Source organism: Periophthalmus magnuspinnatus, chromosome 2 (assembly GCF_009829125.3).
Source record: "Periophthalmus magnuspinnatus isolate fPerMag1 chromosome 2, fPerMag1.2.pri, whole genome shotgun sequence".
Classification (NCBI taxonomy): domain Eukaryota; kingdom Metazoa; phylum Chordata; class Actinopteri; order Gobiiformes; family Gobiidae; genus Periophthalmus; species Periophthalmus magnuspinnatus.
The window spans coordinates 4681554-4694148 of record NC_047127.1 but is presented as its reverse complement, the minus strand read 5'-3'; the positions used below and the strand labels follow the sequence as shown (position 1 = coordinate 4694148).

The 12595-nt window shown below is 40.4% G+C and overlaps 1 protein-coding gene across 4 annotated transcripts in view; it reads left to right on the top strand.

The window, feature by feature from the left end:
- Positions 1 to 12595, top strand: part of LOC117384024 (neural cell adhesion molecule 2-like) — a 509480-nt gene that overhangs the window by 115100 nt on the left and 381785 nt on the right. The gene's annotated exons all lie outside the window — the stretch shown is intronic.

The window sequence follows — 12595 nt, the reverse complement described above, 5'->3', positions numbered from 1 at the left end:
GTAATTAGCACGGTCTGAATGCATAAGATGAAAATTTGTTCAGTTTTTTTTGCAATTTTAAGGCGGTAAAGAAAAATGAGGTACCGCGCCTTTGTGATTGTGGTTAGATCAAGATTAAATTCAAGCAGTGTTTAAACTTACTCAAAATGTTTGGTTTAAAATGCAATTAATTAACAGCTGTAACGTCAGGGCAAATCTCACATTGACCGCGAGCTAAGTGTCACAGCGGGTGCACGGTTCAGGACTCGCGTGGGACCCACAAAACTTAGAAGGTCATTCAAATCAGCGCACCCTGCCAGGCTGACCTCTGACCTCTTCGTCCTGCCACACTGACCTCTGACTTTGGCGATGCGCCGGTCCAAGTGAAACCACACACAGTCTAGTTTTCCCAGACACCACACTGATCTGGTGCGGTTTTCAGATCATTAGACGTGTGTTATTGCAGTTAGGACATCGACGGTGTAAAGAAGTGGACTGAGTGAGTGCGACGTCACCCATAGCGTTTGGCTCCAGTCAAAAGAAGCTCATCGATGCTAGTAGTTATAGTGGCTAATTTGAAGCCGAAATCCGACCATGAGTATCATAGCAACCAAAGAGCCAATCTGAAACGTGGCTGTACAAGGTAACTCCTCTTCCCGCCCGCACCACTAGTTTATGAGGGAGCGTCCTTCTTGCGCCTTCTTTCCCTGTCAATCAAACTTGTTGCTAACGCTAGCTGGAGCAACCTCAGGGAAAGAAGGCGCCTGATTTGTCTGTTCTTAATGTTCATATCTTAATTTACGGACACAATAGCAACATGGCAATACAAGGATTATTAGGATGAGCATTTTAAGACTCATTTAAGGCTCATTGCGGCTCATCCTCACTTCCTATTTGGAAACGCGACGACTAGCAGTTTAGCTATAACTATTTACATATCCAGTCTATGAGTTAGCTTAAACCCGCCGTTGCTGCGATCGTTAACGGCCTACTCGTTCCCTCAAAAATATCCGAAATGTGACCGTGAGCAAATGCCCAGCCAGTCCTTCATCCATTAGTGTCTATCGGCTTCTTGTCTCGCGATGTTTAGTCTGTAATTACAAAATCCGTGGGTCACAGCGAGTTTACCTCTTAATAATGTAGCTTAATACAAATGTCAAACATGTTTACCAACTTTCAAATGCCACGTTGCTATTAGTTTTACCAGCACTTTATGACCTTGACTACTACCAACTTTCCCCCATCGAACTAGACGACGTTATTTCCGTCGGATTATTAAAATGTATTCCCTCCAATGAATCCTATGCATATTTTCAACTATATATCTCTCCCCACAGAGCTCCTTCAGTCCACATTTGCTATGCTTATTCCCGCAGTTGAAAGCGTTGCACGGGAGATAGCAGCGGACCGTTAGCAGCCAGTTGAACGCAGCCAACATCTGTGCTAGCGTTAGCGGGGAGCAGACAGATGCCCCGTGGGTGTAGCACCACCTGTGGAGAAGACACGCGCTGCTTTGAAAACTGTGCCTTTTTCTTCTTGTTTAGTTTCAAAACACGGGGATGGGCCAAGACGGGTTTTTCTGTGAGGCGGTTTGTAGAATTATCAAAATGTCTTCATGCAGTTAGGGGTTTTTTTTTAGCTTTTTTACAACCTTGTCGGTCTGCGTTACGGCTGTGTCGGGGTGCGCTTATTTTTAAAGAGCGTAGTGAGGATTAAAGCGGCGTAAATCAAGCTAACGACAGTAGCTGCTAACGTTGAAGTTGGTGTATGGAGCGAGATTTCGGTAGAGGGTCCGCCACCTTCTTCTCTCCACGAAGATGTTATTTCTTCACCTGTAATGTTCCGCCGAATGGCATTAAACGTATCCACTCTATTTCCATGCAGCTCAATATGTGATAGGTCCAGTTCAAGTTACAGGTCAGATCTGTGGAGAGGCGATTCCGCTCGTTATATGGATTCATGTTTCTTATGGAGTTTATGAGCAAAAGAAAATCATTGAATACATTCGCGACTGTAGGTAGAGTGTTTGTCCGCTGATCCGAAGGTTGGCAGTTCGAATCCTTGTGTCCTTGGGCAAGACACTTAACCCACGTCGCCCCCCCGGTGTCTGCGTACGCTGGTGTGTGAACGTGTGAGTGGTTTCTTGATGTTAAAGTTCGGCGCTATATAAAAATTTGACTATTTACCGTTCACCAATGCAAAATAGAGTTTAATGCCATACTGTGGAACTGTTGGTACTTTATAAAACCAAATCTGTATTGAATAAGAACTTGCGCTTCCTTATTTATCTTATTGCTTGGAAATTTGGGTGAATTCCTGTAAAACATACGTAGATCCTATAATTAAACTACAGGAAAACAACAATAAGAATAATTAATAAAGCAGGATTCCGTGATCTGACTAATGAACTATTTATAAAATCGAATATATATTAAAATTTACAGACATTGTTAAGTTAAAATTTTGACAGTTCGGTTTTGTGTTGTGAGCAAAAATATTCCCGTTGGAATTCAGTCCTCTAAAATAAGAAGTAGTCGCTATAACTTGAGAGGAACTTGAATCTCAACTAATGTGAGGCAAAGATGTATCTCAATGACTTTAAGTTAATTAAAACTCTGTCTAAATTCAAAAAAAACTTTAAAACATGACTTCATTCATACATGTACATTGCAGTAGGTTTATATGAGCCAAGACTTCTGTGTTTAAGGTATTGATTTAAGTAAATAAATTGAGTTATGTTATGTATTATGGAGTTATGTGTTGGTCAGGACAGTCTTACATAAACACGAAGCTTTAGTCATATCCTTTTTAGGTTGTAATTAATGAAAAATAATAATAAAATAAAGTTAATTTGTTCATTAATTCAACTTTCCAGGCACAGCAATAACATCTCCATGGAGACAAGCAGGTGGCACAGTGTCTAACTATTAAAATGTCATTTTTTAAACTATTCACACAGAATACTGAAGCAGCAGCGTAGCCTTGTAAAATATATTCACATTTTCAAATACCAGTTATGTTTAGTAATAAGTCTCGTCTGAACCTATTTGCTCAAAACAACGTCTTCTTTCTTTCTCTCTTGGAATTTCAGACGTTACAGTTTATACTTTTTATACTTAGATTTGATTTTTACCTGCTATTTTTACCTGTGCCTGGGGCCTTACTGTAGCAAACTGAGCAAGTTCATCTTGTTCTGCATCACAAGGTCTGTTTGCTGTCAAAGTGCCAAACACCCCGCTGTGCTGAGATGGGTTATGTGTAAGCCAACTTTATCAAATGGGATTTTTGCATTTCACAGAGTGTTGTACATGTAACATCATATATCAAGCTGAATTTCACACTCCTCACAACTTATTTTAAAATTCTAGCTCGGCTTCGGAAAAATATATTCTCATTTTCACGCGTATCCAGCGAAGCCTAAATGGAGCTGTCACTAGTTTTCCACGTTATTCCTCTTTTCTTTTTAAATATATATCGTATAAACGGCTCTGAAGTTCAAATTAAGTCAGCTTTGTACTGTCTGCATCTAATTGTAAAGCTTTTTATTGTCTTAGAGTCGGGGAGTGCGCTGGTGACATGCTAGTTTTTAGCTTTAGTTGTTGGAAATTGCGAAAAGTACATACGCCTCTTTGCGGTGAATATATTGGATTCAGAATGTGTTGGGAACGTCCTGACACTGGGACCAGCAGGAGGCCGGTCCCTGAAGTCCTCAGAGTGTGAGATGGTTCATGTGGCTCATGTGGGAGATGTTCTTTGGTGCTGGTCCACGGAGAGACTTGTTCATGAGCAGAGCTGCTTTAAAGTCTCTGAGCCACAGGAGCCAGAGACCTGAGCCACAGGACACATGTGTGAAGTACTTCCTGGTTCTAGTCCTGACCCGAGCAGCAGTGTTCTGGATGTTCTGGATGTTCTGTTCTGTCTTAAGGCTCGTTTGGAGAGTCCAGTGAGCAGGACGTTACAGTCGTCTAACCTACTAACACATGGATAAGTCTCTCCAAGTCTGGTTTTGATAGTTTACCTTTAATTTTTGGAGTGTTTTAGATAGTAAAAAGCTGCAGATGTTACTGATTTGATGTGGCTGTTAAAGTTCAAGTCTGAGTCCATTATTACCCCTAGGAATTAGTTTGGACTTTGGGTTAAGTGTCTTGCCCAAGGACACAGCAACAGCATTCATCTGTGGGAGGGAGCTGGAATCGCACCGTTATTGGGTCTGACTATCGCCCCATTAGAAGTTGATACCTTATCCAAGAATTCAAATCCAAAGTTGCATTATTGATATGGGCTATTTTGTTACCAGAACTTCAAAAGTACCACTTCGTGACATCACAAGGTGGAACAGAGCATTTTGAGTTCAGGAAATGTAGCAAAACTAATAATAAAGGGTTATTCAAACACGTGTGACTGAAACGGCACAACTCCAGGTCTGTTTTTGAGGCGGTAACAACGTTCTAACATGACTAAAAGCTCACAAGAGTCATGTTTGCGTAATCTAGGACCTTTAAGGATTCCCAGTCAGCATTTATATCAAAACTACCCAAGCATTAAAGCGTTTGAGGGCCATTTTGATCACTTATCGACCAATACCTCCAAACACGTCTCCCAGAATGCGAGCGAACACACGGCCCCGGTGGGAGACGTCCAGCGCGGCGGCCATATTGGACTCGAAGATGGATCTGACAGGCGGGAGCTCTACGGACTGCCCCGTCTCGCTCGCTTAGGCTTCGGCCCCTTCCCCGCAATCTCCGGCTCATTTTCCCCCGGACCCTACACGCGCTCCTGGTGGGAGGGCTAAGCCGGGGGAAGCCGCGTTACCTGTCATGTGGATAATGCCAGCAGAAGTTTAAATAATTGCCACGCGCCGGATCACTGTGTGGAGGCGTTTAGCTCAGGGACAGACTCTGTGGCAGTTTTAATACAAGTGATGGAAGGACGTGAAGGATCGTGACTCTCGGTGTATTTATAAACTTCACTGCTTGTCTTCTTGATCTACTTTACGTGCATATAGGTTAATGAGTTTAAAATGAAACCAGATGCCCTCCCTTGAGCAACAGCCACGCCGTATCCGTTAATAATTAAAGCAGCACTGTGTACATTTTTAGGCAGACTGTATAAAGAAAGTGCACTAACGTTTGGCTCCGGTCAAATGAAGCTCATCGACGCTAGCAGTTATTGGGGCGAATATTTTGTTTTGTTTGATAATCGGTGTCGGAATTCCAAAGAACCAATCCGGAGCGAGGCTGTTCAAGTTGATGCCGTTCCTTCCCGCTTGCACCGCTGATTTAGCAGGGAGCGGGCGCTTAGCAACGCTTATATCTCGATTTACGGACACAATAGCATATAAAATATAAAAACACCAGCATCATGTAGAGCGGGTTAATACGAACATTTCAAGAACCAAAATGACGAGCCTGACAGCAGCAGTTACAGTGAAAGGAACTACAGTTTTTCAATAGAAAGTGAATTGGAGCCAGAGTCGATGGAGCTGGAAGCGCACCCATGCTTATTTCTTATTTAAAACATTGCAGCTAGCAGGTTAGCAATGTACATATTTGCATGCAAGACAGTCAAACCTTTTATTTTCCATGAAGATGCCAGGAATTTTCCACAAAATGACTTTAAACTTGGCGATCTCCATGGAGACAAACAAGCTACTCTGCCAAACCAAGTGTTTTTTGCAATTTTTTCACTATAAAAACACAGAATTGAATAAACGAAACATGGATGGATAGATGCCAAACTGCGGAACATTGCAGCCATGACAAAGCGATGACCTTTTTTGTTAGACGAGTAGATGACAGTTAGGGCATCTGGTTTAAAACTTACACCAACTCGGCACATGTTATTCTAGCGGTAAACGTGACAACTGAAAGATATTCGAAGCGAGCGCGGGATATAGGACTACGCCTGCGGAGATGTTTGCAGTATACGAGTCAAATTCGTATGCGTATCTCATTATGGGGAGATGATTTACTCACACGGACGCAAAGATGAACGTAACATAATAATAAGTGACATGATTAAAGCTGCAGACTAATTAGGAACAAAAAAGAACATCTCCATCAATACATTCGCACGATCAGATCCGGGTTACGATGATTTGTCACCCCTCCCAAACTCTGCTAATATGACACCGCGAGATGAATCTACCAACTGTCCCGCTTTATTTATAACAGCCGTTCTCTCGCCGGTTTAATAAGGCTCACAAAGACTGATCCCTGCACCACTCCAGAACTGATAGGTCTCGGCTCACGCTGGGTTTGATTGGCCCATGGTGCTGACTGTGCAAGATGACATCAGCAGAACGCTCGGGTACCCGCGTATCCTGTCAGCTAATGTTTACGGCGCCGTTTAACCTCGCCGCGCAAGAGGACGACGAGAGGACGAGGTTGAGATTGGCGTCGGAAGCTGTTCAGGGAAGGTTCGTTTCTGTTCTGCGAATGTGACTCGATATCAGAACAAATGAGTATCTAGTTTCGATGCTAGTTTTAGTATCAGTTAGTGCTTGGTTTTTGATCATTTTGACAATCCTACAACGTGTAATCCCGTCGTCCGCGTCCTGGGCAAGACGTTTTACTGCAAATCCAAGCCTAAAATGTAACACGTTTTTTTCTGAATTCGAACAATTTATCTGTGCATTTAGTTGTTTTTCTTATTTTAAGTGTAACAAGATATTTTTGGAGGTTTTTGAAGAACTTTTTCGTTGCCAAATACAAGCTACGTGGTTTTGGATTCACTTACTCACTTGTTCAAGCGTGTACAACAGAAATGCTAACCACTCTGCCACCAAACTTCGCTCCAATTTTGGTTTAACGTCAAAGGCTAGCCAACACACTGCTAATGCTAATTACCAAACCAGAAATAAGATTTGTTCCATTATTTAACGTGAAGAGACAAAAACATAACAAAACAAAATGCGGATGTCGTTAAAATCCAGAAAAAACGTTAGCTGATAATTTTTGCCAGTATTTTTGACCGATTTTGATTATGTTCCCGAAATTTTATACTTTAAGTTTACTTCAGACTCACTCATTGTCTTTTCTTTCCACAAACAGAGCAGTTCCGTCATGTTTAGTGCAGTTATTTCTTCAAAAATGTTTCTTTTGGCAACAGTTCGACTCAAACAAAATATCGGTTTCTGCTGGAAATTTAAGGCCGATACACTGATACGCTCAAAAGTACAAATATCGGCCAACTGATATATCGGTCTTTCTCTACTTTTGATAATTCAAGAGCTAAGTGTTGTGGTCGTCAGATTTTTCAGACTTTAAACGCTGTTCTGAGTTAGCTAACAGTTGTAGCCTGTTCTTGCTAACATTGACCCATTTAACCTCTGCGCAGCATCTCTGGAATGACATCACACGTCTGCTTATACCGGATAACTGAATATACATGCACATATGAGATAAAAGTCAAAATACAGATACATGAATTATTTATAGCTTCATTGGCGATGCCCAGGCAAAGGGCAGAAGGTTATGTAAATTCAGAGGTAGCCGTCAAAGCAAACGCGCGGTGAGATCTTGTTTTGCTAGGCGTTGTCTGTAGCCGAGCATGTTTTCTTCATAAACACTTTGTTGTGTTCTTTCTCAGAAATGGCCAAGGTCGCGAGGCGGGATGTGGGGCGCCGTAACCTTCACTATATCCTTCACCGCGAAGCGAAAAAATGTGTATGACTCAATGGTGCGGTTAATGTGTAGCAGCAATGGAGAAAGGAAAAACAAGAAACAAAGGTCGTAGCGGTAGCATAGCGTGTGCGGATGAGGACAAGACAAAGTACTTTTTATATTATGCAATTTGTGTATGATCGAAAGTGCACTGTGTAACTTCTCCGCTTGTCTCCATGGAGATCTCGTTGCTTTATTGGGAATTCGCCACCATAGACTGTAGGATATAACTTGTCGATCTTGTGTTTATTCAAGTACAGGTATGGCTAGAAATGTATATCTTGAAAAACTTGAATTCTTAATGGGAGCGGGGTTGCCTCTCCACAGATGTGACCTGTAACTTTTCCTGGGGGTGTGACCAGCTTGTCTTCATGTAGATATATAAATTTAATGCCATACTGTGGAACATTCTAGCCCAGGGGTCGGCAACCTTTAACACACAAAGAGCCATTTTACCACGGGGGGGAAAAAAAAAACATAGGGAGCGACCAATACTTTTTGACATCTAAAATGAAGATAACACTGTATATATTGTTTTTTTTTTTTTTTTACCTTTACTCTTTGTATAAATATCTACAGTGTGCTGCTTATAAAATCCATGAAGTGCTACAGAGACTCTGCTCCTAAAACTCTGCAAAATAATCTGAAAAATAATAAAATATAATTTAATATTTCAAGATCATAGTGAACTTCCAATTTAAACTACAATTTAAAAAAGAACTAATACAAATAAAATGCACTTAAATTAAATACTTATAATTTTTTTTCCCAAGGCACGCAAAGCCGCAGTGTAAGGATGAAAGAGGCTCCGGGGCCCACCCTTGTTCTTGGCAAAGCAGTTTTCTCGAGCAGGTGCTGGACTCTGTACCAGAAAAGTTAAACAAATCATCTTTTTTGTCATTTGGCTGCTTTCTATATGGTGATTTTTGTGTTTTTTGTATTTCTATTTTTTTGTTTGTGTGTTTTGTTTTTTATGCCAGATGCCCTTCTTGTCGATTCCAGCCACATAACTGCGTCCCGCTCTCGTCCATAGCAGCTCATAAGTTCCTCTGTCGTTCAACACTGTCTTTACAAATACAAAGCGGCACAACTTCAAACCTGGCAACACTACTTAGCTCTTAGCAGCTTGCACTAACAACAGTGAAAACACTTATTCAGATGTTGAGCCCTTAGGTTTAAAAATCCATCTGCTTATTTTAAATGACACATGACATCATCACCTGTCTGCCATAGCTAAGCCCCGCCCACCGTAACTTTGATTGACAGCTCCTCTGGTGGACCCCCGCGGGCTGTGAGTCTTAAACACCTCGCTCCGCACCGCGCTGTCCCAGTTGTGCCCAGGGCTATGCCAGCTGCCGCGCTGATCCCTCTCTGCGGGGCGCCAGCGACGGTGACGAGTGGGTGGTGCGGGCGCTGCTGGAGAGCCGGGTACAATTGTAAACGTGTGTGTGTACGAGTTTGTGTTTGAGAATGAGATCATAGGCAAAGGGACCGCGCCAGTTCAGGTTGTTTACTTTTAATTATCTTGTTGTTTTCTCCCTCAACAATGAACGAGCGACGGTATTAATTATAGAACGGAAATGTGTTGTGGGTTTACGGTGCGATTGTGATATGGCTTTTGTGTTTGCGTTCCGTCGACTTTGAGGAGATAAATGAGGAGTGTTTGGCCATATTCAGCCCCTGTCAAGAGATCGTGCTTAATGCCTGCTATTAGCGACGCTTAGCTTTGGATTAGCGGTTAGCTTTTGCCTCTTCTGTGGGCTTTGTTTGTGATATCATCGTTTTAAATCCTTTTAGAAGTGGTACTCCAGCTGTAGCTACGCCAAGGACGCAAACGCTACATAAATAAGTTCAATAAAGTGAAAATAAGGAACAAAAAATGGAGCTGCAAATGAATCTAAAATGCTAATTATGATGTTGCGAAATTATATAAACGTGCAAAAGCTGCTGCTATTTAGGTGGCTTTCCTCTGTAGAACAAACAAACACTAAAGACTAAATATCAGTTAGGGCATCTGGTTTAAAACTTTTTTTAATATCTACACGTTTTTGCATGAAATTCTTGTTTTAGCTTACAGTTCATAGTTTAGTCTTCTCTGGAATTGTGATGCTGCAAATTATATAAATGTGCAAATGCTGCTATCATTTAAGTAGCTTTCCTTTGAAAAAAAAAATGTAAAAAATAATAATAAATAAATAAAAATAAAGTAAAAAATCAGGTAGGGCATAATAATAATAATAATAATAATAATAATAATAATAATAATAATAAATACATAAATACAAAATTAAATACAAAATTAAATACAAATTTTAAAAAGTAAAAAATCAGGTAAGGCATCTTTTTTAAAATCTACACTTTTTTGCATGAAATTCTTGAATTAGTTTAGCAGTACATATTTCAGTCTGATGTTTCAAATTATATAAATTTGCAAAAGCTATCATCATTTAAGTGGCTTTCCTTTGTAAAATAAATAAATACAATAAAATAAAAATAAATAAATTCTAATCCACACATTTATGCATGAAATTCTTGTATTAGTTTAGCAATTCATATTTCAGTTTTCTCTCAAATATTGCTGCACCTGGACTTGCAAATGTTGTAATGTTGTAAATTATATAAACGTGAACAAGCTGCTATCATTCAGGCGACAAAAAAAACAAAACAAAAACAACAAAAAAACAAAACATCAGTGAGGGCATCTGGTTTAAAACATAGACACATCTTGTAAGAACAAAAATCTCCACCTTTACGCGTGAGATTCTTGTATTAGCTTAGCATTTTTCCGTCTTCCGTGAAATGTCACCGCACCTGGACGTGTTTTCAAATCTGAAATCATAAATTACAAATCTAGTTTAAATCTTTTCAGAAAAAATCCTAATTAGCCCGAGAGCAAATGAACGTGTGAAAACCATCTCACGAGCTTGTTTGGAATTACTGTCAAATAAAGTCATTGTTCAGTTGTTTATCAAAATTGGCGTAATAACCGTCAACCAGCCATGGCTCTATGGGCGAGCTAATTTCACTTAATTAAATCAAATCAATAGACGATTACAATGTGGTGAAAATTGCAGCTTTCACCATAAAAGCCGCTACTGGCCAATCAGCAAATTTTAAGTATTTTTTTTTTTTCCCCCAAATGGGCTAGCGGCTAATTCACTACCTCGCTCATAGTAGTAAACAAAGGACAGAAACCATTTGGTGGTTTGGTTTATTACAGCGCAGCCATATTTCATTTTATGGACATACAAGGCTCATACTCGGCCTCATCAAAAACATAATTAACAATGAATGGTTAATGAGCTCACCACTGGGAACTGTTCTGTGTGCGAATCAGCGTGTTATTGGTGAAAAACTGTAGGGGAGAAAATCACTGAATTTGTAAAAAGATGAAATGAGAATGTGAAAATTTGGAAATTAGGAGGTGGAATTTCGGATGACGTGCAGCCGACTGTGGCCTCAGAAATGAACAGGGCGTTGTCGGAGTAAGACGTACTGTGAGGTCGTGTAACTGTTCTGCATTTGCGTAAGTCGGAGGTGCAAAGCCAAGGTAAAAACGCTTCTGAAATGTAAGAAAAGAAAAGGAAAGTATCATCGTACGCAGCAGATTTCTACAGTTTTTAATGGTGAATGGTCATGGTCACGTTTTTTTATGTAGTGCTTTTTCGCTTTGAGGTGCTTTACATCGAGGAACTACTCACACACACATACAGACACTGGGGGAGAGCATGGTTAAGTGTTTTGCTCAAGGACACAACAGCAGCATTGATCTGTGGGAACTGGAATCGCACCATCAACCTGTGGGTCAATGGATCTGACCGCTCAATCAGTGATGTTTATGTTGAGAGTGGGATTTGAACCGCCAGCTGTCTAATAAATGGGCAAACGCTCAACCAACTGAGCCACTATCGCCCCAAAAGGTTTTTTTCCCCTGAACTAAATGGTCCTCCTTTTTTCCTCTTGCTACACATTTTTGCGCTAAATTCTTGTATTTTTTTAGCAGTTCATATTTCAGTTTTCTCTCAAATGTTGCTACATTCGGACTTGCAAATTGTAATGTTGTAAATTATATAAAAATGCAAAAGTTGCATCATTTAGGTGGCAAAAACAACAACAAAAAAAAAGCTAATCAGTTAAGGCATTTGCTTTAAAACATAACTTTTAAGAACAAAAATCTATACCTTTATGCATGAGATTCTTTATATTAGCTTAGCATATTAACACGGAAAAGCGCTATATAAAAACGTAACCAATGATGTTTATGTTGAGAGCGAGATTTGAACCAGCAACCGTCAAATCAGTGAACAAACGCTCAACCAACTGAGCCACTGTCGCCCCGAAAGTTTGGATTCTTTTTCCTTGTACTAACTGCTCCTTCTTTTTTTACTCTTGCTCGAGTCTAGCACAAAGGGATCACAAGGATTTGAAAATAAATCATGTATTTTACCGTACAATAAAAAGTAGTTAACAATTTTGATTTGACAGAACACATTGCAGAACTGTTGCTAGTGACAACAAAATCCAGAAAAAGTGTACAAAGTGCTAACACAAAAACCATCAGAAGTCAGAAGTAGTGATGATTTTGATGCTAAGGAATAGACTCAGTACTACCACGATGATAATACAAAACGCTCTTTCTTTAGACCAGGGGTGTCCAAACATTTTTCACTGAAGGTCACATACTGAAACACATTTGAAGCGGATTTGACAGAGCCAAACCGTTAGAAGATTATTTTTAGGTCTGTCTCACAATGCAATGTGATGTTATTCAGGTTATAGAGGTAGAAACTCTGCAATTTGGAGTAAAAAAAACTTCCTGATCAATTGGACCAGTTTAGGAGGAGGCATGAGGTCCAACTAAAATTGGTCTGAGGGTCGCAATTGGCCCCTGGGCCGTAGTTTGGACAGCCCTGCCTTATATCTGTGTAATCCCTCAGTCGTGCAGGTCCATG